The sequence below is a fragment of the Canis lupus genome, chromosome 18, assembly GCF_048164855.1.
Source record: "Canis lupus baileyi chromosome 18, mCanLup2.hap1, whole genome shotgun sequence".
Taxonomy (NCBI): Eukaryota; Metazoa; Chordata; class Mammalia; order Carnivora; family Canidae; genus Canis; species Canis lupus.
The window spans coordinates 48,968,801-48,993,467 of record NC_132855.1 but is presented as its reverse complement, the minus strand read 5'-3'; the positions used below and the strand labels follow the sequence as shown (position 1 = coordinate 48,993,467).

Below are 24,667 nucleotides of genomic sequence, written 5' to 3'. Positions count from 1 at the left end.
GTTTATCTTTGTCATCTTTTCTAATCCTAAAATGCAGTTAGAGAAGTGAAGCTAATTGAGGTTTTTTGCTGCTATTATAATGAGAATTAAGATACTAGAAAAAAGAGCAGTCTTCTGTCAAATGGAATTCAAGATTCTTTCTTAGCTAACTTTGGGACCTACTATAATGGGAAGGCTTACTTTGTTGCCATCAGAAGTTAAGTCTTCACCTGATGCTTTGGCAGGCTTTTCAAATATTCCCTTTGGGCCAGCTCTTATAATTCCTTTTAACCACCAAGATGGTATTCCAAATAGTCTATGTTCTGTTATCCAGGAACTCTCCCATGAAGTCAAAGTGATCAGTTTCACTGTTCTCAGAAGCCTAGATCTTCAGGTCTTGGAGAACCTTGCTTCACATGTGCTCCAACTACAGAGCAGACATAGAGTCTGTATGTCACTTCCTCAATTAGCTACATCAGGCCTCTCAATCACTGGAAGACAAATGGCTACCCTCATGTTTTCTCTGTCAAACGGAGGAAGTCAACAATGTTCTGTGTAAGAAAATGCCCATGTCTTGGCTAATGTCAGCCATTTACCTCCCAGGTTGCATGGTTACATAAGCAAATAGAAGTTAAAGAAACCTATGCACATGTGTTCTGGGATCTAGGATGAAGTAGCAAATCATGAAACATAATAAGCATTTTCCATCTAAGGGTAGAGTTTCCTTTAAAACTCCATACTTAATGTTATTTCGGCCTATGCTACCATAATAGTAATGTTTTGAGAAAAAGGTAAATAAGCAGTTTGGCTTGCAGGAGGATGAAGAGGTTTATTTTTAATAGAATTCAAAAGAAATCAAAGTGGGGATGTGATATGTGCTTTGAATTATTGATGGGAACTGGAGAAATTTATTTAAACATTTTTATTTAGAGAGAATAAGCCAAAACTCTAGTTAGTGAAGGAAAGTAGTGAGAAAAATAGTGAATTAGAATAGGCTGTCCCTAAGTCCTAGTCTTCGCATGACAAAAGTTTGTTTCTTTTTTTTTATGATAGTCACGAGAGAGAGACAGAGAGAGAGAGAGGCAGAGACACAGGCAGAGGGAGAAGCAGGCTCCTGCAGGGAGCCCGATGTGGGATTCGATCCTGGGTCTCCAGGATCACGCCCTGGGCCAAAGGCCGGCGCTAAACCGCTGCCCCACCCAGGGACCTCCTAAGTTTGTTTCTTATTACATGTCTAATGAGGGACTTACATGTCTAATTAGGGACAGTTCTCGAATGAGTCACACAGGGATCTGGGCTGAGGATGATACCACTTCAACACATGCTTCCATAACCTAGGGCAGTGAGAAGGGAACATACCAATCACACATAGAAACAAAAAGGAAAAAAATTTTTTTGAATTTGACATGAACTCCTAAATTAGCTTGCCATGCATTGCTAATGAGTTTTCAAAGTAATCTTTAGGTTTATATTAGTAGCTAATTTTTTGTAGTGTGCTGAAATGTAATTTATGATGGATTAGCTTCTTTATATGATTCTGTAAATGAAAAGCATTATAGAGATTCTTTTTTCGGATTTCTCATGATCTTCAAATATGTTTTTTTTCAGGTGAACATTTTAGGCATTTCTAAAGATAAACATTACTATTTTATGACAGAATATTTCATTTTACTCTCTTTTTCTATAACTGGAATGTTGATTCCTTTTCTCAGAGTAAAACCAAACTTTTTCATAACTCATTTGGAAGCAAAATCTGACCTGAATTTACATAAAGTTATTTGTGGTCTTTATCTTACTTAATACATGATATGAGTATATTTTTGTACAGAATTCTTAATGTATTTGATTCTGGACTACTGCCCCAGACCTACTGACAGTAGAATATACAGTATAGGTTAGTATTTACCTTTCAAAAATCTGAAAAATCTGAATTCAGACACATCCGTCCCGGTTTCAGCAAAGGGACTATGGATCTGTATTTATATAGTCTCTAAACAAGAGACTATATCATACCTCACAGAGGTATGATACAAATTTAATCCAGTAGCATCATTTTTAGGTTTTCCAAAATCTAATATTTTTCTAATTCATTTATATCAAAATACATTTTAGCTTAGAGTAACAATGGGGAATACTTTGAGATGCTTGATTTCATAATGCCACTAGGTGGCATCTTTGTAAAAATAAAAGCACATTAAAAAAAGTGTTTATTGTGTAAATCAATACTGAGATAAAGGTAGATGTTTCATGAGAAATAAAGATAAATCATTTTGGGCAATAAATCCTAAGAAAGTGCAAAAGTTTATTGTGAAAGGTAAAATATAAAATGAAATTTAAAAATTAATTTTCCACTTTCAGAATTGAATCTTTTTCCTATTGGTTATTTTCAGTTTGCATTCACGTTTATTTTGTATAACCAAACAACTATATATTTGTATGTTTATATATGAGTGTGTGTGTGAGAGAGAGAATGAGAGATTTTGATATGTAATAACCATTCCCACCTGCAGACACTACCTCAGAAGCCTACCAATTAAGTTAGGCACATCTATTGTAAGATTGAGTTGTGTAAGATCATCTCCACAGCCAACTATAAACTAAAATATGAATATATTTTACAGAGGAGACCCAGAAAGGTGTTTAAAACCAATGAAATTCTCATTACTAGTAAAATTTAAGATTTACTTGGTTTACCCGTAAAGGACTAACACTAGCAGTTATATGAATGCTTCACCCTTCTTTCTCTGCTCTTTATGAATGTGTGAAGTCATGAAGTGATTTAAACACATCTGTTTTTATTAAAAACCATTATTAAAGCCAGTTATATTTGAAAATATAATGCATATTTTATATTGTTCTGGTAAGACATCTGCCATAAAATGGAATTAACACTGAAAAAATGACACTGGATATTAGGAAGTTATTGGGGAGATGAGAATGCAATTTCAGCAGAATAGTATAAATGAATGAAGATATTGAGTATTATGAAGAATAGACTTGTAATTATATACAAAATCTTTAATCACTTAATCTTACATGCTTTTTAAATATCAAAGGGTGTCATATTAGTCAATAAGATCCAACAGTACTTTAGAAGATTATTCACCATGACCAAGTGGGATTTATCCCCAGGATGCAATGGTGGTTCAACACTCGTAAAACAATCAATGTGATAGATCACATCAACAAGAGAAAAAACAACCATATAATCCTCTCAATAGATGAGGAGAAAGCATTTGACAAAATATGGCATCCATTCCTGACCCAAACTCAGAGTGTAGGAAGAGAGGGAACATTCCTCAGCATCTTAAAAGCCATCTATGAAAAGCCCACAGCAAATTTCATTCTCAGTGGGGAAACACTGAGAGCCTTTCCCCTAGGATCAGGAACACAACAGGGATGTCCACTCCCACCACTGCTATTCAACATAGTACTAGCAGTCCTAGCCTCAGCAATCAGACAACAAAAAGAAATAAAAGGCATTCAAATTGGCAAAGAAGCAGTCAAACTCTCTCTCTGCAGATGACATGATACTGTGTATAGAAAACCCAAAAGACTCTACCCCAAGATTGCTAGAACTCACACAGCAATTCAGCAATGTGGCAGGATACAAAATTAATGCACAGAATTGAGTGGCATTTCTATATACTAACAATGAGACTGAAGAAACAGAAATGGAGTCAATCCCATTTATAATTGCACCCAAAAGCATAAGATACCTAGGAATAAACCTAACCAAAGAGGTAAAGGATCTATACCCTGAAAACTACAGAACACTTCTGAAAGAAATTCTGGAAGATGTAATGAAATGGAAAAACATTCCATGCTCATGGATTGGCAGAATTAATATTGTGAAAATGTCAATGTTACCCAGGGAAATTTACACATTTAATGCAATCCCTATCAAAATACCATGGACTTTCTTCACAGAGTTGGAAGAAATAATCTTAAGATTTGTATGGAATTGGAAAAGACCCCGAATAGCCAGGAGAATATTGAAAAAGAAAGCCAATATTTGACAAAGCAAAGAAAGAATATCCACTAAAAAGGTATAGACTAAAAAGGTATAGTCTCTTCAATGAGTGGAGTTGGGAAAATTGGACATCCACATGCAGAAGAATGAAACTGTACCATTCTCTTACACCATACACAAAGATAAACTCAAAATGGTTGAAAGATCTAAATGTGAGACAAGAATCCATCAAAGTCCTAGAGGAGAACACAGGCAACACCCTTTTTGAACTTGGCCACAGCAACTTCTTGCAAGATACATCTATGAAGGCAAGGGAAACAAAAGCAAAAATGAACTATTGGGACTTAATCAAGATAAAAAGCTTCTGCACAGCAAAAGAAACAGTCAACAAAACTAAAAGACAATCTACAGAATGGGAGAAGATATTTGCAAATGACATTTCAGATAAAGGGCTAGTATCCTAGATCTATAAAGAACTTATTAAACTCAATGGCAAAGAAACAAACAATCCAATCATGAAATGGTCAGAAGACATGAACAATAATTTCACCAAAGAAGACGTACACATGGCTAACAAGCACATGAGAAAATGCTCTGCATCACTGGCCATCAGGGGAATGTAATATTACTCAACCATCAGAAGAGACGAATACCCACCATTTGCTTTGACATGGATGGAGGGTATTAGGCTGAGTCAAGTAAGCCAATCGGAGAAGGACAAACATCATATGGTTTCACTCATATGTGGAATATAAGAAATAGTAAAAGGGATTATAAGGGAAAGGAGGGGAACTGAGTGGGAAAAATTAGAAAGGAAACAAACCGTAAGAGAGTCCTAACTCTGGAAACCAAACAAAGGGTTTGGAAGGCGAGTTGGGTGGGGGCATGGGCAAACTGGGTGACAGGCACTAAAGAGGGCACTTGATGGGATGAGCCCTTGGTGTTATACTATATGTTGGCAAATTGAATTTAAATTAAAAAATGTAATAAAAATGCAAGAAATTAATAAAGACTACTGATAAGCTCAGTATTAGAGCTTACCTTTGAACAACAGAGGTTTGAACTACATAGGTCCACTTACACACATTTTTTAAAATAAATATAGTATAGTGCTCTAAATATATTTTCTCTCCCTTATGCTCTCTCTATGATCTCTCTAGCTTACCCTACTGGAAGAAATCAGTTTATAATATATGTAACATACAAAATAGGTGTTAATTGACCGTTACCAGAAGCCTTCAGCAATAACATAAACAGTAGGTGGTCAGTAGTTAAGATTTTGGGGAGTCAAAAGTTACGTGCAGATTTTGAAATACTCAAGGAGTTGGTGTCCCTTAACCCCCCACGCTGTTCAAGTTCAAATATATACTCCAAAAGTAATTTGGTGTGGGTAGCCAATATATACAGAGTAATCTCACAACACCATCAAAAACAATGAAAATGGTACAATAGAGTGGTTATCAATACACTTCCAACCAGATATGAAGTCTTCGTTCATCTTGAGAGCTACCGATATATGTAAAACTTGCTCTGTATTAAAAGATGTATAATACGGCAAGTCAGTGACCTATCTGCCCTCTTCATTTTGATAGACCACACTCGGTGATAGATCTGTTTTTAAAAAATTCCAAAAATATCCAATGACACATGAAACAAAATGATATAATCTTCAATAATTTTACTTAGTTGACTTATCTTAGATATCAACAGTACTAAAATCTGCCCAAAACTAATTAGAAAAAAGAAAATGCATTCTCACAAAAGAGAAGTTCTCCCCTGGTGGGGAAGCCAGCCTTAACCCAGTAAAAATCCATAATAGAGAACCAGGGGAAAAAGGAAAATAAAACTAAGATTTAGAGTAGTACATTTCCACTAGATCTGTGAATAAAGATACAATTTCTAATCCATAAAACATTTAATATCTTAATACAAAAGATTAGGAAAGTTCCATTTCAAAATACATTCTATTCAAAATGTATACACATTTTATACATTTCTTTTTTAAATATATATATATTTATTTATTGATTGATGCTCGATTTGCCAACATATAGTATAACACCCAGTGCTCATCCGTCAAGTGCCCACTCTGCCTGTCATCCAGTCACTCCTCCCTGCACCTGCCTCCCCTTTCACTCCCCCTTGTTTTGCCACCTCACTTTCCCCCCTTTCTGTTATAATCTCTTTCATTATGTCTTATATTCCCCATATGACTGAAACCATATGATGATTGTCCTCCGATTGACTTACTTCACTCAGCATAATACCCTCCATCCACGTCGAAGCAAATGGTGGGTATCATCTCTTCTGATGGCTGAGTAATATTCCATTGTATGTATAGACCACATCTTCTTAATCCATTCATCTGTCGAAGGACATCGGAGAAGGACAAACATTATATGGTCATTCATTTGGGGAACATAAAAATTAGTGAAAGGGAATAAAGGGGAAAGGAGTGAAAATATCAGTGAGGGAGACAGAACATGAGAGACTCCTAACTCTGGGAAAGGAACAAGGGGTGGTGGAAGGGGAGGTGGGCAGGGGTTGGGGTGACTGGGTGATGGGCACTGAGGGGGGCACTTGACGGGACGAGCACTGGGTGTTATACTATATGTTGGCAAATTGAACTCCAATAAAAAGAAGGTATTAACTCTGCCATTGTAGAACAAAATGAAGCAGGGAAAACAAAAAACATAAAACAAAAACCCTATCTCATATATCTCCCAAAAGTAAATTGAGTATGCTGAAGGAAATCCAGAAGCAAAAAATATATCCAAGACATGTAATTGTAGAAATATGAAAATCAAAAAGGAAGAAACTTAAAAATGAACAGCCGGTAAAATATTGGAGTTAAGGTGGGAAAAGAGAAAAAATATTGGAATTTTTTAGCCTGATATATAAAAACGAATTGTAATGGAAAAAAGAAAAAAAAATTAAAATAGGGGTACCCTCTGGTTCTAGGTACCGTAAGTCCCTCGACTTCCCCTGGAGCTTTCCAGCGCTGCTCAGCCAAGAACTTGCTCTTCCCCGGTCCTTCCAGCTCGTCTTCTGGGGAGGGGGGAGGGGCCTGCTGTGCCGACTCTTAGGTGTGTGCACCTGGGGGAGCTGCCCCACCCCCCCGCCGGGTGCTTGACCCCGTGAGGCCCCTGTTCCCTGGTGGCTCCTCCCTCCCAGGCACACGGTGACACCAGGAGGAACGACAACACTGACAGCGGCCAGGTCCCCAGCCCTGGCGTCAGCTCCCGCAGTAACCGCCGCATCTCCCAGTCCGTACTGGCCTGGATGCTGGATGCTGGGGGGGGTGGTGGGGTGGGGGGGGGTGGTGAGGTGACCTGCACAACTGGGGGCGCCCGGGGCAGGAGCGTCCTCGCTGTCCTGGGCCCTCCCCGCCTCCTCCTGTCCGGGGGGAGCGCAGGAGCCCGGCTGTGTCCCCCGCGCCCTGGGCTCCCGGCCTGCGCCCCCCGAGCTCCTCCCAGAGCCCCGCAGCCCCCTCCGCGCGGAGCCGCCGCCTGAGCTGCTCCCGGGGCCCCGCCGGCCTCGCGCTCCAGCCCTTGACCGAGCTCGGCCCGCGGTGTGGGGCGCTCTCCCCCGGGCGCACCTCCCCGTCAGTGCCCCCGGGAACCTGGAGCCCCACCGCCCCTCCCGGGATCCCGCCCGGTTCCCTGCTGAGCGCCTTTCGGTCTGTGAAGGATCCGGTGCGGATATTTAAAGTTCCCGCTGCTCCCGGGCGGGGCCTTCCGACCCCGAAGCTCCCCCGCCCCCAAACTTAGCCTGGCTTCTCTATTACCCTCTGCCTCCATCCTCCCACCCTGCTTGCCCCTCCCCCACTCAATATAAATATGATCTTTGAGAAAAAGTGTTAAGAGTGGAACTACCCTACAACCCAGCAATTGCACTACTAGGTGTTTACCAAAGGAATCTGCAAGCAACTGTATGTTTACAGCAGCACTATTAACAGTAGCCAGACTATGGAAAGAGCTCAAGTGTCCATCAGCTGATGAATGGATAAAGAAGATGTGCATATATGCATAATAGAATATTAATAAGCTATCAAAAAGAATGAAATCTTGCCATTTGCACTGATGTGGATGGAGCCAGAATGTATTACGCTAAGTGAAATAAGTCAGAGAAAGAAAAATACCACACAACTTCAGTCATATGTGGAATTTAGGAAACAAAACAGACAAACAGATGAGAAGGGGGGAAAGAGAGAAAGGGAAGCAAACCATAAAAGCCTCTTAATGAAAAAACAGAGTTGATGGAGGGAAGTGGGTGGCAGATGGACTAAATGGGTGATGGGTATTAAGAAGGGCACTTGTTCTGATGAGCACCGGGTGTTATATGTAAGTGATGAATCACTGCATTCTACTCTTGAAACCAAATTATACTCTATGTTAACTAACTAGAATTTAAATAAAAATTTTAAAAAAGACTCCAAAATACCTTTTAATGGGAGTAAAACAGCATATACCACAGATGCCCATGAGGTGTCCAATAACAACTACAGCAGACACAGCAAATTAAGCCAGCATCTCAAACCATAGTCTCCAACATACTTTCCCAATTGACATTTCTTCTTTCCTAGAATAACAACTGCTGAAAAAGGGCCCAAGTGCCTACAAAACTCTTTTTGAACGTTCAGGTACCATCATAATTTCAAGCGCCAATAAATTCTGTAAGAGTAGTCTTTTCTGTTGTGAGATGTATGATGACAAACTTACAGACAAAGTTTTTTAAAGTTGAAATACTAAAATCAGGTAGTTCTACATAAAAGAAAAGATGCTTACTTTGAAAAAAAAAAGTCAGGTTTAAATCCTAGTGCCAGCACTTATTTTGTATTCCAATAATGTTATACAAAAACAAAACAAAACAAAAAAACCAAACTTATATCCTATCTTAAATCAAAATCAATTCCAGATGGCTTACAGATTTAGATGCAAAAGTGCTGGGAGAAAATACAGTTGAATAGTTTTAGTATGTTAATAAATAACATCTATGTATAACACTCCTGTGGGTTAAAATTTTCTTGGTTTTAAATTTACAGGTCCTGTAAATTGTGACATAATTATTTGGAAAAGTATCTTTGCAAACCTAAGTTAAGGATCTGAAATAAAATCATCCTGGATTTAGAATGGGCCTTTAAGCTAATAAGCAATGTCCTTATAAGAGAAAAAAGATTCAGCAGGACACAGGGACACTGAGAAAAAGGCCATGTGAAGATGGAGGCAAATATTCAAGTGAATATTTAATTATTAAATATTTATGAATATTGAAATATCCTTCCATACCTGGAATAAATCCCACCTGATCATGGTAGATGATCATTTTAATGTGTTGTTGAATATTGTTTGCTAATGTTTTGTTAGAGATTTTTCTACCCTTTTTTTTATCAGGGATATGGGTCTATAACTTTGGTGTCAGGTTAATGTTGATCTTGTGGAATGAATTTGGAAGCATTACTTCATCTAGTTTTTTGAAGTAGTTTAGGAAAAATAATTGTTAATTGTTAACTCTTCTTTAAGTGTTTGGTAGAATTCACCAATGAAGTCAACTAGTCTGTATTTTTGTTTGTTGGGAGTTATTTGATTAATGATTAATTTGTTAGTCTTGATCAGTCTACTTTGATTTTCTATTTCTTACTGATTTAGTCTTAGAAGATTGTATGTTTCTAGAAATGAATTCATTTCTTCCACGTTGTCCAACTTGTTGGTTTATAATTTTTCATAATATTCTCTTATAATCCATTGTATTTCTGTGGTGTGGGTTGTAACTACTTTCATTTCCGATTTTATTTATTTGATTCTCTCTTTATCTTGATAAGCTTCTCTAAAGATTTGCCAGTTTTGTTTATCTTTTCAGAGAACCAAATCGTAGTTTCATTTATCTTATCTATTGTTTGTTTAATCTCTATTTCACTGTTTTTTTTTTTTAATTTTGCTGGCATTATGTGTCAAAAATAGATATCTGTTTTTATTTTATTTATTTATTTTTTTAGATATCTGTTTTTAAATGGCATTTGTTTCCTTGTCTTTTTTTTTGAATATTCATACTTTAATTGTTGTTTTTTATAAACTTCCTATGTCAAGAGGTATTTTGATTCTTACATATTTTATTTCTTTACTTATTTGGCACAAATACTTTTTTTAAAGAAAGGAATAAAATACAGAGGAACAAATTTAACCAAGGAAGTAAAAGATCTATATTTTGAAAACTGATGAAAGAAACTGAAGACAACCTAGAAAAATGGAAAGATAAATCATGAACTGGAATAATATTGTTAAAATTTCCATACTACCCAAAGCAATCCACAGATTTAATATAAGATCTATCAAAATGCCAATAATATTTTTCCCAGAACTAGAACAAGCAATCCTAAAATTTGTATGGAACCACAAAAGACTCCAAATAGCCAAAGCAATCGTGAGAAAGAACAATACTGGAAATGGATGAAAGATCTAAATGTGAGACAGGAATCCATCAAAATCCCAGAGGAGAACACCGGCAGCAACTTTTGTGACCTCAGCCACAGCAACTTCTTGCTAGACACGTGTCTCCAAAGGCAAGGGAAACAAAGGCAAAAATGAACCTTTGGAACTTCATTAAGATAAAAAGCTTCTGCAAAGCAAAGGAAACATCGACAAAAAACAAAAGACAATCAACAGAATGGGAGAAGATATTTGCAAATGACACATCAGATAAATGGCAAGTGTCCAAAACCTATAAAGAACTTATCAAACTCAACACCCAAAGAACAAATAATCCAATTGAGAAATGGACAAAAGGCATGAACAGACATTTCTCCAAAGCAGACAGACAAATGGCCAACACATGAAAGAATGCTCAACATCACTCAATATCAGGGAAATATAAATCAAAACCACAATGATATACCACCTCACACCAGTGAGAATGGCTAATATTAACAAGTCAGGAAACGACAGAGGTTGGTGAAGATGTGGAGAAAGGGAACCCTCTTGCACTGTTGATGGGAATGCGGTCTGATGCAGCCACTCTGGAAAACAGGATGGAAGTTCCTCAAAAAGTTGAAAAGAGTTATCCTATAACACAGCCATTGCACTACTAGGTATTTACACCAAAGATAAAAATGTAGTGATCTGAAGGGACACCTGCATCCCAGTGTTTATGGCAGCAATGTCCACGATAGCCAAAACGTGCAAAGAGCCCAGATGTCCATTGACAGATGAATGGATAAACAAGTTGTGTATATACAAACAATGAACTCCTACTCAGTCATGAAAGAAAGAAAGAAAGAAAGAAAGAAAGAAAGAAAGAAAGAAAGAAAAGAAACCTTGCCATTTGCAAAGACATGTGTGGAGCTAGAGGGTATTATGCTGAGTGAAATAAGTCAATCAGAGAAAGATAATTATATGATCTCACTCATATGTGGAATTTAAGAAACAAAACAAAGGATCATAGGGGAAGAGAGGAAAAAAATAAAACAAGACAAAATCAGAGATGGAGACAAATCATAAGAGACTGAATCATAGGAAACAAACTGAGGGGAAGGGCATGGCAGGATGTGATAACTGGGTGATGGACATTAAGGAGGGCAAGTGATGTAATGAGCACTGGGTATAAAACTGGTAAGTCACTGAACTCTATCTCTGAAACTAATAATGCATTATATATTAACTAACTGAATTTAATTAAATTAAAACAATAAATAAAAAGAACAATGCTGGAGGTATCATCATACCAGATTTCAAAGTATGCTACAAAGCATAGTAATCAAAACAGTTACAGGGCACCCAGCTAGCTCAAGTAGAGCATGAGACCCTGGATCTCTGGGTTGTGAGTTCAAGCCCTACATTAAGTGTCAAGAATACTTAAAAATGAAATCTTAAATTTTTTTTTTAAAGAACAGTTATGGTACTGGCACAAAAATAGACACAGAGATCAATGGAACAGAATAGAAAGTCCAGAAATAAACCCACGCTTATATGGTTAATTAATCAATGACAACAGAGGCAAGACTATACAATGGGGAAAAACAATTTATTCAGTAAACTGTGTTAGAAAAAACTGGATGGCTGCATACAGAAGAATGAAATTGGACCACTTGCTTTCACCATATACAAAAATCAACTTGAAACAAATTAAAGACCTAAATATAAGTCCTGAAAGCATAAAACTCCTAGAAGAAAAAATCAGCAATAATCTCTTAGACTTTAGCCTTATCAGTATTATTCTGGATCTATCTCCTTAGGCAAAGGAAATCAAAGCAAAAATAAACAATTGGGAGTACATGAAACTAAATGGTTTTTGCACTGTGAAGGAAAACATAAACAAAATGCAAAAGGAATCTACTAAATAAGTGAAGGTATAAATAAGTCATATATCCAAAAGGTGTTAATATCCAAAATATATAAAGAATTCATAAAACTCAACAGTAAAAAAACTCAAACAGTAAAAAATGGGAAGAAGACATGAACAGACATTTCTCCAAAGACAACATCCAGATGGCCAACAGACACATGAAAAGGTGCTCAACATCATTCATCATTAGGGAAATGCACATCAAAACCACAATGAGACATCACCTCATACCCGTCAGAATGGCTAAAATAAAAACCACAAGAAACAAGTGTTGGTGAGGATATGGAGAAAAGGGAATGCATGTGTACTGTTGGGTGGGAATGTAAATTGGTGCAGGCCCTATGGAAAATAGTATGAAAGTTCCTAAAAAAACTAAAAATAGAAATACCATACAATTCAGCCATCCCAATGCTGAGCATTTATTCAAAGAAAATGAAAATATTAATTCAAAAAGATACATACACCCTCCATGTTTACTGTAGCATTTTTTAAAATAACCAAGATATGGGAGCAACTCAAGTGTCCATCAATAGATGAATGGATAATGAAGATTTGGCATACACACTTACACACACAGGATTGTTACTCAGCCGTAGAGAAGAAGGATTTTGCCATTTGTGACAATATGGTTGGACCCAGGGGGCATTGTGCTAAGTAAAATAAGTCACGCAGAAAAAAGATGAATACCATATAATTTCACTTCTTCATGGAATCTAAAAAACAAAACCAATGAATAAAATAGAAACAGACTCATAAGTACAGAGAACAAACTGGTAATTGCCAGATGGGAAGAGGGTAAAGGGATGTTGGGTAAAACAGGTGAAGGGGTTCAAGAAGTACAGACTTCCAGCTATAAAATAAGCAAGTCACAGGGGTAAAAAGTACTGCACAAAGGATACAGTAATATTGTACTAACTTTGTATGGTGACAGAGGGTAACTACACGTATCAAGGTGAACATATCATGACATATATAATTATCGAATCACTATGTTGTACACCTGAAATCAATATAATCTTGTGTATCTGCTATACTTCAATTTAAAAATAAAAAAGAAATGTCAGAATGCTGCCAACTAGCTATGTCCTCAGTAAAGCTACTTAAAACAGTATGGAATAAAGGATGCAGCCAGGTGATAGTCTCCAGAGTCACCTTGCTTACTGATGGAATGCAAGTGAACCCTTTATGTGCTTGGCTAAGGAGCCAATGGGGCCAAGTTAGCATCTGTGGGATTATGACTGCAAACCTCTATGTAAGAATCCTATCCAGGCTGAATGACAATGCGGGGACATGAGGTCTCATGAGGTTTCATGAGACATGAGGTCTCATGTCCCCGCATTGTCATTCAGCCTCAAAGGCCATCCTGTCAATCCCACACATATGCGCTGTCCCTGGGAAACTGGGTACTGACCATTTCATAGATGACCTGCTTCTGAGCTGGGGTTCCCTCCATAGCAGAGGAGCTTCCTTGCTGTGATCTAATAAATAATAATAAATAATATGAAGACAAATGCAACTGCTTTGATAGTTTTTAAATCTAAACACAAAATAGGTTTTTGTTAAATTCTGACAGTGTAACTCTCCCAGCAACACTTGAGTTAGGAAATGGGAGGAGAAAGGAAAAAGGAAAAGCAACCCAAAGTTCTCTTAGGAGATGGGGTTTCAAAAGGAGATAATGAAATTATTTGAGAGCGACTGGGTGCCTCAGTTGGTTCAGCCATCTGCCTTCATCACAGGTCATGATCCCAGGGTCCTGGGATCAAGCCCCACCTTGGGCTCCCTGGTCAGTAGAAAGTCTGCTTCTCCTTCTCCCTCTGCAACTCCTCATGCTTCTTTCTCTCTCTCTCTCTCTCTCTCTCTCTCTCTCAAGTAAATATTTTAAAAAATTTAAAAAATTATTTAAAAGTCCCATCTTATTGGCATCTAAGAGAAACAAAAAGACAACAAAGTACCCTGGTGGGAACATGCTGATGTCATCTCAAATAATGGCTGAAGAACATGTCTTAAAATGAATTAAGGAAGAGAAAAAATGCCCTCCAAATAATGGAAAAACAGCATCCCTCATAGGATCTAAACATTGATTTTTAAGACACCATTATTTTATGTGCCACTAAGAAAGAGAACATTAAACTATGACATATAGTAACTATATGATACATATTGATTTCAGAAGTGTTAAAATATGAAAAATGTTCATCTTATAATAAATTTTAAAAAATCAAAGAAATTCCAAATGCTTAAGAAGGGAAGATGGAAGGGAGAGGGGGAGAGCAGGGATAAATAAGTACAATAAAAACTTTGGGGTGCCTGGGTGGCTCAGCGGTTTAGTGCCTGCCTTCAACCCAGAGTGTGATCCTAGAGACCCAGGATTGAGTCCCACATCGGGCTCCCTGTATGGAGCCTGCTTCTCCCTCTGTCTGTGTCTCTGCCTCTCTCTCTCTCTCTATCATGAATAAATAAGTAAAATCTTAAAAAAATTTTTTTTGAAGGGGCGCCTGGGTGGCCTAGTCGGTTAAGGGTCTTCTTTCCGCTCAGGCCATGATCCCAGGGTGCTGGGATAGAGGCCAGCATCAGGCTCCTTGCTTAGTTGGGAGCCTGCTTCAGCCTCTACCCCTCCTCTCCACTCATGCACTCTCTTTGGCACTGTCTCTCTCAATAAATAAAATCTTTAAAACATTTTTTGAAAATGATAAAATAATGTAAATATTAAATGAAGTAAATATTTTAAAAATCAAGACTATTAACCATTACATTCAGTGTTAAGTGATTAACTAGTTCATCCAAAAAACAGACTACCAGATTACATTAAAAAGTAAAAACGTATGGACTCTTGGGTGGCTAAGTCCGTTGAGTGTCCAACTTTTGATTTTGGTTCAGGTCATGATATCAGTCATGAGATCAAGCCCCACATCAGGTTCCATGCTCCGCATGGAATCAACTTGTCCCTCTCCCTCCTCTTTTGCTTTTCCCCCAACTGCCTCCCCACCCCCCCCCCCACCACTTGTGTGGGCTGGCACACTCTCTTTCAAATAGATAAAATCTTTAAAAAAAAAAAAGTAAAACCTACCTACATACTAGTTATTAGCAATCCTCTAAACAAATGATAAAGAAAAATGTAAATGAGATGGAAAAGAAGATAACAAGCATATACAAAATACAAAAAAGCAAGGGTACCAATACTAACCTATAAAGCAGAATTTAAGGTAAGAAGCCACTGAACAGGATAAAAAAAGGACGGTATCACTAATAAAGTATTCTTATTAATGGGATTATAATTCTATAATCTTATCTCAGATCATCCTTACTAAAGCCTGCTAGCCTGGAATCACCTATGACCCCTCATGTCATCTGCCTTAATACGTGAACTCTGTAATCCTTTGACACAACCCAAGCCCCTAATCCACTCATACCACCACATCTCACACTCCCTTGCCCTCTGCTATCCTCGCCTCTTCCTTAACTTAAATCCCGTAGCCGATCATCACACACCCTCAACTGCCTCATCCCTCACTGCTTTCATCAAACCACAAGCCTAGTTAAAGCCAACTCTCCCCTTGTACCTTGCCAGCACCCCTGTAGCTGAATGGGGTTGGAGAAACATCACAATCACACTAAATCCATGATCCTGATCATGGCTTTAGTCCATGATCCCTCAAGTGGGACTCCTGATGCTGTCTGACAGACCACTATTTCCCTCATTCTCATTCTCCCACACTCCCATGACGTTTATACCTCCTTACTCCTCCTCTACCCTGAGTGGATGTCATGGCTCCTACTGCACTGAGAGACCCTGAGCACTGAAAAGACAACTTCCCCAGCTTCTTACCACTACATGTACCCACACATTCTGCCTTCCCACCTGCTAATACAGAGGAATTATCCATGGTCCTGCCTCTCGAATCATTTCCTTCCACAGTACATTGGATCCTGGCTTCGCCTATTTTTGTAAAGGCATTGCTCTGCCAATTCCCTTCTTTTACATAATCAGATTTTCCTTTTCCAGATGATTCCTATGGCCATGTAAACAGGCAGTAACTTCTCCCACCACCAAAGACCCACTGCATTTGGCAGCAAACTCACCAACTCCAACACTCACTCCCCATTCGCTCCTAAGCTCACTCTCCTACACTACTGTGCCTCCTCCTACTTCCACCAAAACCACTTGTCAGGGTTACCAACAAGACGTAACCTATGCTAATTCTGATGGTCACTTCCTAGTCCTCATTTTATTTGATACATTGGATTCCTCTCTATTCTTTTACATTAGTTCTTTCTGTGGCTTCTGAGACATTCTGTTTTCTTCCTGCCTCTAGCCACTAAATCCTTAGTCTCCATGCCCACTCTTCCTCTCTCAAGTAAACAAGGAAGTGCCCCAACACGAGACCCTGGTACTCCTCTCCACTTTACCCCTTTGAAAATCCAGCCTCCTAAGTGGTCTTCCTGCTTCCAGACTTGCCTCCCATCAGTCTATTCACTCCACTGTAGCCAGAGTGAATCTTTGAAGACATAACCCTCTAATGGTTTCCACATCTCAAAATCCTTGCTCACCCCACGGCACCCTCTTTCTTGTTGTTTGAACACAGGTACGCTCCTATATTAGTGCAGCGTCCACCTAAAATCCTCTTCCTTGTAATATCTACGAGGCTAACTGCCTCCTTCAAGACTTTTGTTTGTTTTTTTTTTTTTTACATTCTTCTAACACTTGTAAATCATAGTTAAGTATGTAGCATTTCCCTTATGCTGTCGCACATACTCTTGGTCAGGCTTATAACATCATTTTATCAGATGCTGGTTGAAAGGTACATTTGAGAAACTCTATCTCAGAGATAAGTAATGGGATTCCTTTGCCATATGCTTTCACACATACACTTGAAATACATTCTAACTTCCGCAAAGAACGTGCGATTTGTAAGCTGCTCTCTAGAAATGCTTGTTTCTCAGATTGAAGTGTACAGCATTACCATTGTGCCTTCACATATACTTTTGAGATCAGTTATAATGTCCTTACTGTAGATGCTGTTTGAAAGCTGCATTCTGGTAATGCTCTTTGCTCAGACTTAAGTAAATGGCATGTACCATGTGCTTTCACATACATTTGAAATAGCTTCTAAGTTGCACAAAAAAAGTGCTAGTAGTAAGCTGTGTTCCAGTAAGGCTAGTTTCTAAGAGTTATGTGTATTCAGAACCTTTTAGCCTTCACACATACTTTTGAGATAGGTGCTAAATTCCTTATGATAGATGCTAGTTGAAAGCTACGTTCAGGTAATGCTTGTTTCGCAAAGTTCAGTATCCCTCATTTTCTGGTGTCTTCCCACAACCTTTTGTGATGGGTTCTAACTCACTTATGTTTGATGCTACTTGAAGTCTGCAGTCATGTGACACTTGTTTATCAGGGTGAAGTACATGTGATTTCCCTTGTGGCTTCACACTACTTTTGAGGTAGGCTGCAACTGCCGTATAGTAGATGCTAGTGGAAAGCTACGTTATAGTGATGCTTTCTTCTCAGAGTTAAGTAAATGACATGTCACAAAAGCATTCACACATCCATTTAGAATAGCTTCTATCTTCCCCCAATAAACATGCTACTAGTAAGCCAAATTCTTGTAACACATGTTAATCATAGTTAAGTATATAGCATTTTACTTATGCTGTCACACATCATCTTGGTCGAGCTTATAAGCTCATTATATAAAATGATGGTTGGAAGCTGCATTTGAGTAACTCTTTGACTCAGAGATCAGCACTGACATTCCATTGCCATATGCCTTCACACATACCCTTGAAAGAGCTTCTAACTTCCTCAAAGAATGTGTGCTTTGTAAGCTGCTTTCTAGTGATGCTTGTTTCTCAGATTGAAGTGCACAGCATTACCATTGGGCCTTCACACGTACTTTAGAGATGGGTTATACAAGCCTTACTGGAGGTGCTATTTGAAAGCTGCATTCCAGAAATGCTCTTTGCTCAGAGTTAAGTAAATGGCATGTGCCACATGCTTTCACACATAACATTTGAAATAGCTTCTAACTTGCACAAAGAAGATGTCAGTTGTAAGCTTTGTTCTAGTAAGGCTAGCTTCTGAGAGTTATGTGCAGAGAGAGCCACTGGGCCGTCACACATACTTTGGAGATAGGTGCTAGCTTCCTTATGTTAGATGCTAGCTGAAAGCTACGTTGGAGCAATGCTTGTTCTGCAAAGTTCAGTAGCCCTCATTTCCCTGGTGCCCTCCCACAGCCTTGTGTGATGGGGTTTGACTCCCTTCTGTTGGCTGCTACATGAAGTCTGCAATCTCACCACACTTGTTTCTCAGAGTGAAGTACCTGTCATGTTTCTCTTGTGTCTTCATGCATCCTTCTGAGATAGGCTAGAGCTCCCTTATAGGAGATGCTAGTAGAAAGCTGCATTCTAGAAATGCTGTCTTCTCAGAGAAGAGTAAATGACAGTTCCCAAATGCATTCACACATCCGTTTGTAATAGCGTCTGTCTTCTGCAATGAACATGCTAGTCGTAGGCCACATTCCTGGAACACTTGTAAATCCGAGTGAGGTATGTAGCATTTCCCTTATGCTGTCACACGTACTCTTGGTCCAGCCTGTAACTTCATTAGAGTAGATGCAGGCTGAAAGCTGCCTCCGAGGAACACTTGATTCTCAGCATTAAGTAGTTGTCATTTTGTTTAGTTCCGCACACCTGTTTTTTTTTTTTGCCTTTTTTTTTTTGCACACCTACTGTTGATGAAGCTCCTTATTCCTTATAGTAGACAGTAGTTGAGAGCTGCATTCAAGTAATGCTTGTGTCTCAGAGATAATTAAGTAGCATTTCCATTGGGCCTTCACACATAATTTTGAGAAAACTTCTAACTTCCCTAGAGCACATGCTATTTGCAAACTGCATCCTAGTCATTCTTGTTTTCTCCCAGGTAGGTACACCTCATTTCCCTGATGCCTTCACACAACCTTTCGTGGTAGGTTCTAATTGCCTTACGTTGGTTGCGACTTGAAGGCTGCATTGGACCAATGCGTGTTTCTCAGAGTGAAGTCTACCTCATTGCCCTTGTGTCTCCACACATCCTGTTGAGCGAAGCGATAAATCGCTACTACTAGATGCTAATTGCTAGATGCTACATTCTACTGAAGCTTTTTTCAGGGTAGTTGGCATTTGCCATCTGTCCACATGCATCCACATGTCATAGCATCTAACTTCCCCAAAGAAGATGTCAACTGGGAGCTGCTTTTGCCTAATACTTGTTTTTCAGAGTGAAGTGTAGTTCCTTTGGCTTAGTCCCTCACACCTAGTTTGGAGCTAGGTTGTTACACCCATATAATAGTAGATGCTACTTGAAAGCTGCATTTGTGTACCAATGCTGTCTCTCAGAGGAAAGTAAATGGCATTTGCCATATGCCCTCATGCCTACTTTTCAAATAGGTTTTAATATCAACAAGGAAGATCCTGGGGGTAAGCTGCATTCTAGTGAATGTTTGTTTCTAATTGTTACCCATTTAGCCTTACCATTTGGCCTTAACACACACTTTTGAGATGGGTTATACTTGCCTTACTGTAGCTGCTATTTGAATGCTGCATTCCAGAAATGCTCTTTGCTCAGAGTTAAGTAAATGGCATGTGCCACATGCTTTCACACATAACATTTGAAATAGCTTCTAACTTGCACAAAGAAGATGCCAGTTGTAAGCTTTGTTCTAGTAAGGCTAGCTTCTAAGAGTTACGTTCAGAGAGAACAATTGTGCCATGACACATACTTTGGAGATAGGTGCTAACTTCCTTATGTTAGAGTCTAGTTGAGAGCTACATTCGAGCAATGCTTATTTCACAGATTTTAGTAGCCCTCATTGCCCTGGTGCCCTCCCTCAACCTTTTGTGAAAGGGTCTAACTCCCTTATGTTTGCTGCTATATGAAGTCTGCATTCTTGCCGCACTTGTTTCTCAGATTGAAGTAGCTGTCATTTCCCTTGTGTCTTCAAGTGTCATTTTGAGATAGGCTATAGCCCCCTTATTGTATATGCTAGTGAAAAGCTGCATTCTAGTAATTCCTTTATTTTTCTAGGTATCTGTTACAGGAGCAGAATCTTCAGGTCTCATTTTTTTCCAGGGCTATATCAATTTGTAACCAGCATACAAAGGCTCTTTCCCCTTACTATATGTTTTCTGATACATCTCCCATTTATCTACTCTTCCCTCCTATATTGCAAAAAGTGGTCACTTTTCTATTTTTAAAGTTCCATCCTTTCTTTCCTTACATCTCAGGTTGAATTCATATGTGTTCAGGATGGTTTGATAATTATCTAGCTAAAATAAGGGGAGTAGGTGAAATGAGGACCCCCCCTCCTCTTTCACCAATTGGGCTTCTCATGTTAACTGCATTTTAAATAAAAGCTTTGAAAAAAAGATGTTCACCATCGTCTGCTTGGCTCAGTTGGTTAAGCATCTGACTCTTTTCTAAGCCCAGCTCTTGATCTAAGTGTTATGAGTTCAAACCCCATAATGGGCTCCATTGCTGGGCTGGAGCCTACTTTATAAAAAAGAAGTCTAAAAACATAATTGATGTTAATTGCAGTCAATTTGGAGGTGTCTACTATTTTTAGATATTTATGTCCCTGACCTAAATAATTTCACTTCTTGGTACCTACAGAAATATTTTTACATGTACAATTAATGTCTAAAAGTGGTCATTCACTCTGCAATATTTTAAATACTGGAGAAATGGAAATGCCCTTAACATTCCTCAAAGGATGGGAATCTAAAAATATATCTATCCATGGAATGAAACACAAATTTTCTAAGAGGATTTTCTAAGACACTGTTTAGTGAATAATTTATTATGTAAAAATCATAAGTGATATATGTATGCTAATGTATAGAAAACAGCCTGGTGACATACATATCTTGTACTGCATTGAATAGTTTCCCAGAAAAATTATGTCTTTTTAGAACTCTAAAATGTGAACTTATATGGAAATATAGTCTTCACAGATATAGTTAGACAAGTAAAAATGAGGTCACAGTGAATTAGGGTGGGCCCTCAATTCAATGCCTGGTATACAAAGGTCATATGAAGACATACAGGGAAATGGCCATGTGAATATGGAGACAGAGTGTGACATTAGCTTCCAGTCAATGAAAGGCAAGGCCTGCTGGCAACCACCAGAAACTAGGAGAGAAGCATGGAACAGATTCTTCCTCAGAGGCACTGCAAGGAACCAACTTTGCCAATACCTCACTTTGAACTTCTGGCCTCCTGAACTGTGTGAAAGAAAAAAATCCTATTGTTTTAAGCCACTCATTTTGTCATAATTTGTTATGGTAGTTCTAGGAAGCCAATTATACAGCTGTTTAACAATGGTTGTCTCTAAGGAAGAGATTCTACATATTTCTATATTCTTGAACATCTTACAGTGAAAGTTTATTATTGCATGGCTAACTTTTTGCCAATAAAAATAAATTATCCACATTTTATGTTGGAAGTTTTGACTCTGGAAGTTTTATCAAGTATGAAGTCTTGAGCAAGTCATTAAACATTTGAATGTTCCTTCTTTTGTAAAATAGGGATAGTAACATCTACCCTCCTCACATTCCTGGTTGGTACTGGAGTCCGCCCCCCACCCCCCCGGAACCCTTTTTCTCTCACTGTCCACATCCATCTTTCCTCTAAAGTTCTAGTGACTATTATCACCTTTCCATTCACACTATCATCTCTGTCTCTAATTCATGTCACCAGCCCCCAGCAGATTTATTTTACCAGAACACCACTAAATGTTTTCCTTTTTGAACCTCTTCAATATTTCCTCATTACCCATTACGTTAGATCCAAACTTCTTACTAGGACAAAACCTTCTCCATTTTGGGTGCCACCTACTAACCAGCCTTAGCAATCTCCACTGCTTCCTTGGTAGAGGGAAGCCAGGTTTGTGGATAATCTTTGAATCTTGATCCTTGCCTTTTTCAGCTATGCCATTGTGTATGCTTACCCATTGTAAATGGATTATCTTCCATCCTGTCTCTCTTTCCACCCACAATAGGAGTATTTCACTGTGCTTTGAATTCCTGTAGCACAGACCCTCAGTATTTTATGTATTGTAATCACCCCCCCCCCATTAAATTGCAAACTCCTTATGAGAAAAAGAACTTTATTCACTATGGTGCCTAGCACACCATCTTATGGAGAGTAGGTGATCAATGCATATTTGTCAAATAAATGAATAACAATTGCAAAACACTTGACTTTCACAGAGCTGATATGGGTTCTAAAATTGTGTTAAATTATAAACAAATGAAATATTCTTCTAGTACATACCAGTAGAGTCACACTAGCTGTAAAATACTGAAATACTTCCCTACCACTCCCCTTTGTCACCTTAAGGCCTGCCAGTACCATTGTTGGCCTGGTTCCTCTTCCTCTGGGAGCATGTGGCCTCCTGCACTTCCCTAACTAAGGAATTAATGTCTTCCACAGCAGGTAGCATTCAGGTCCCTGCTCCAGCCATATGGCCAGGGTCCACAAGTGGAAGTCTCTACTCTGGTTGATCAAGACCCATGCAAAGTTACTGTTAAATATTTTGATAATCACCCCTGATTATAAAGTTTACACAATTTGACAATGAGATTTATTCTCACTGCAAAATCTCTTGAAAGAGTCAGCAAATCCAGGGATACAAAGGAAAATGAAACTTTGTAAGTCTCTAAAGGTTTACATCCACTAGGACTCAATCTTCATGTAAACCAGAAGGTAAGCACTTTCCCGCTTAGAAAGAAAAAAAATGCAACACCATAACAGAAATGAGACATTTATAGTTAATAGATACATTATTGATTCATGATAACACAAGCATTAGAAAAGTTTCTGTTTGTTGGATCAAGTCTTCATCTATCCAATACCTCAGAGGGAGACAAAGGATAACCTGAAAAAATAGCAACTAAGCTTCTACTAGTTGACATCTGTATCGGGGGTTGACAAACTACCAGCCCACAAGCCAAATATCACCATGTTTTTGCAAATGAATTTAGCTAGAACACAGCCACACTCATTCGTTCAGGTATTGACTATGGCTGCTTTTGTGCTACAGGTCAGAGTTGAATAGTTTCAACAAAGACTGTATGGCCCACAAAGCCCTAATTATGTACTCTCTCACCATTTACAGAAAAAGTTTGTCAAGCCCTGATCTAAATAAAGGGAGAACTGATCACAGACAACCAGAAAGTAACAAAGAATGGGCATCTAAGGAAGAAGTTCAGAAGAAAGAAGAGATAAACAAGAGGGAGGGAAAAGAAGGTGGAAGAGTAGGGGTCCTCCCCTCATCTGGCCCCACCAACTTACCTAGATAACTTTCAAAAAATCCTGAACACCTATGAATTTGGCCTGAGATTTAAAGAGAGAGCAGCTGGAATGCTACAGAGAGAAAAGTTTTTGCTTCTAACAAGGTAGGAAGGTGGGAAAAAAAAAAAAAGAATAAAATGGGGGAGGGGAACCATGACTAGCAGGGCTAAACTGGAGCAGAAAGACTCTGGGGCGGGAAAGCCCAGCCCTGGAGAAGCGAGAACTTTAAACATCTGAACCTGAGTTTTACCTGACAGGAAAGTGCTTAGCAGGGAAATTGGGCAGACCTGCAGGAGGGGCAGTGAAGCCTCAAGATTCCCGGAGTCACTAAAGGAGGAAGGGTGCCTGGAGGAAAGCTCACTGTAAACCATAGGCTGATCGGTAAAGGGTTGGAGCACCGCAGCCCTCTGGGGCATTTGGGAGAAGCTAGTTGGTTAGGCGGGCTGGCTCTGGAGTTGCCTTTACCCTAAGGCCGGCAACAGATGGAGATGGCTGTGCCCTGTTCCCTTTGGAAGAGGCAGTTCCCAGGAGCAGTCAAGCAGCACAGGGCCTCGGATCCCAGGGCGCCCAAATAGACCAAGCCTGCAATCTTCTGTTCCCCCTGGGACAGGCGGAAGTGGGGAGGGCACATGAAAGCGAAAACTCTCCTGCCGCTGGGTGCCCCACAAGCTGTGCAGATCAGTGCACCCATGCCTGGCCCCAGGAGCATCTAGGCCAGTGAAGACCGGGAGACTGTGGTTAGTTACTCTTAGGCAGCTCGACTCCAGAGCTGGAAATCTGGCCACTGCCATTTTTTTCCCTCTTTGTTTCACCTTGTACCCAGGAGGGGCAGGGCCTCTAGGGAACAAAGGCCTCACAGGATAAACAAACAAAGCCCAGCTCCTGGCAGGGGGTGGGGCATCTCTGCCCAGGTACAGACACCTGAGAATCGCCACAGCAGACCCTCCCCACAGAAGAACTGCTAGAAGAACAAGGGAAAAACAAGTTTACTGAAGAAGCAGCACTGGAAAGCTCTAGGACTGAGGGAAAATAGTCTATAGAACTAGAGGGCC

At 39.1% G+C, this 24,667-nt stretch overlaps 1 long non-coding RNA gene across 3 annotated transcripts in view; it reads right to left on the bottom strand.

Moving 5' to 3' along the window:
* The window catches only part of LOC140609171 (uncharacterized), a 219,864-nt gene that overhangs the window by 2,531 nt on the left and 192,666 nt on the right, over window positions 1-24,667 (bottom strand). For all 3 annotated transcript variants that reach the window (XR_012011107.1, XR_012011109.1, XR_012011108.1), the window contains one exon: window positions 1,230-1,313. This is a non-coding gene — a long non-coding RNA (uncharacterized lncRNA). The remainder of the gene's footprint in view (window positions 1-1,229; window positions 1,314-24,667) is intronic.